The 2500-nt window shown below is 46.0% G+C and overlaps 1 protein-coding gene across 1 annotated transcript in view; it reads left to right on the top strand.

Annotated features, from left to right (window-relative positions):
- LOC112240385 (copine-5-like) overlaps positions 1-2500 on the top strand; it is a 291942-nt gene that overhangs the window by 219219 nt on the left and 70223 nt on the right. The window lies entirely within an intron of this gene.

The raw sequence follows: 2500 nt of genomic DNA, 5'->3' as shown, positions 1-2500 counted from the left end.
TAGCTGCTATAGGTATTAACTGGAGAAATAGCTGCTATAGGTATTAACTGGAGAAATAGCTGCTATAGGTATTAACTGGAGAAATAGCTGCTATAGGTATTAACTGGAGAAATAGCTGCTATAGGTATTAACTGGAGAAATAGCTGCTAAAGGTATTAACTGGAGAAATAGCTGCTATAGGTATTAACTGGAGAAATAGCTGCTATAGGTATTAACTGGAGAAATAGCTGCTATAGGTATTAACTGGAGAAATAGCTTCTATAGGTATTAACTGGAGAAATAGCTGCTATAGGTATTAACTGGAGAAATAGCTGCTATAGGTATTAACTGGAAAATAGCTGCTATAGGTATTAACTGGAGAACTAGCTGCTATAGGTATTAACTGGAGAAATAGCTAGCATAGATGGGTGGGTTGTTTCGCAACAAAACCGATGTGTGCACAAACCCTTGGGGGGAAACAGACGAGGTTGGCTTAGATATAAACACATATAAATATATTTCCTCTCCAAATGTTTTTTTGAAAAGAGTTATTAAAGTGACTATGTACATGTGGGTAGAGTTATTAAAGTGACTATGTACAGATACAACAGAGAGTAACAGCGGTGTAAACGGGGGGAATGTAAATAGTTTGAGTTGCCATTTGATTAGATGTTCAGGAGTCTTATGGCTTGGGGGTAGAAGCTGTTTAGAAGCCTCTTGAACCTAGACTTGGCACTCCGGTACCGCTTGCCGTGTGGTAGCAGAGAGAGCAGTCTATGACTCGGTGGCTGGAGTCTTTGACAATTTTTAGGGCCTTCCTCTGACACCGCCTGGTATAGAGGTTTTGGACGGCAGGAAGCTTTGCCCCAGTAATGTACTGAGTCGTACATACCACCCTCTGTAGGCCGAGCAGTTGCCATACCAGGCAGTGTTGCATCCAGTCATGATGCTCTCGATGGTGCAGCTGTAGAACCTTTTGAGGATCTGAGGACCCATGCCAAATCTTTCCAGTCTCCGAAGAGGGAATAGGTTTTGTCGTGCCCTCTTCACGACTGTCTTGGTGTGCTTGGACTATGATAGTTTGTTGGGTGATGTGGACACCAAGGAACTTGAAGCTCTCAACCTGCTCCACTACAGCCCTGTTGATGAGAATCGGGGCATGCTTGGACCTCTTTTTCCTGTAGTCCACAATCATCTCCTTTGTATTGATCGCGTTGAGGGAGAGGTTGTTGCACCACATGGCCAGGTCATTGACCTCCTCCCTATAGGCTGTCTTGTCGATGTCGGTGATCAGGCCTACCACTGTTGTGTCATCAGCAAACTTAATGATGGTGTTGGAGTCATGCCTGGCCATGCAGTCATGAGTGAACAGGGAGTACAGGAGGGGACTGAGCACAAACCCCTGTGCGGCCCCCATGTTGAGGATCAGAGTGTCGGATGTGTTTTACCTACCCTTACCACCTGGGGTCGGCCCGTCAGGAAGTCCAGGATACAGTTGCAGAGGGAGATGTTTAGTCCCAGGGTCCTTAGCTTATTGATGAGCTTTGAGGGCAGTATAGTGTTGAATGCTGAGCTGTAGTTAATGAATAGCATTCTCACATAGGTGTTTCTTTTGTCCAGGTGGGAAAGGGAAGTGTGGAGTGCAATAGAGATTTCATTATCTGTGGATCTGTTAGGGCAGTATGCAAGTGGGTCTAGGGTTTCTGGGATAATGGGTCGGTAGTCATTTAGGCAGGTTACCTTAGGTTACCTAAGCGAGCACAGAAGTAGTTTAGCTCATCTGGTAGGCTCATGTCACTGGGCAGCTCTCTGCTGTGCTTCCCTTTGTAGTCTGTAATGGTTTGCAAGCCCTGCCACATGCGACGAGCCCCAGAGTGTAGTACGATTCCATCTTAGTCCTGTATTGACACTTTCATGGTTCGTCGGAGGGCATAGCGGGATTTCTTAAAACCTTCCGGGTTAGAGTCCCACTCCTTGAAAGCGGCAGCTCTAGCCTTTAGCTCAGTGCGAATGTTGCCTGTAATCCATGGCTTCTGGTTGGGGTATGTACGTACAGTCACTGTTGGGACGACGTCATCGATGCACTTATTGATGAAGCCAATGACAGATGTGGTGTACTGCTCAATGCCATCGGAGGAATCCTGGAACGTATTCCAGTATGTGCAAAACAGTCTTGTAGCTTTGCATCTGCTTCATCTGACCACTTTTGTATTGATCGAGTCACTGGTGCTTCCTGATTTACATTTAGCTTGTAAGCAGGAATCAGGAGGATAGAATTATGGTCAGATTTGCCAAATGGAGGGCGAGGGAGAGCTTTGTACGCGTCTCTGTGTGTGGAGTACAGGTGGTCTAGAGTTTTTTTCCCCTCTGGTCGCACATTTTACGTGCTGATAAAACGGATATAAGTTTCCCTGCATTGAAGTCCCCGGCTACTAGGAGCGCCGCCTCTGGATGAGCAGTTTCCTGTTTGCTTGTGGCGGAATACAGCTCATTGAGTGAGGTTTTACTGTAAACTAAAGTC

This window comes from Oncorhynchus tshawytscha, linkage group LG02 (genome assembly GCF_018296145.1).
Source record: "Oncorhynchus tshawytscha isolate Ot180627B linkage group LG02, Otsh_v2.0, whole genome shotgun sequence".
In the NCBI taxonomy this organism is placed as follows: Eukaryota; Metazoa; Chordata; class Actinopteri; order Salmoniformes; family Salmonidae; genus Oncorhynchus; species Oncorhynchus tshawytscha.
The sequence above is the reverse complement of the archived record's forward strand: the minus strand, read 5'-3'. Positions and strand labels throughout refer to the sequence as shown.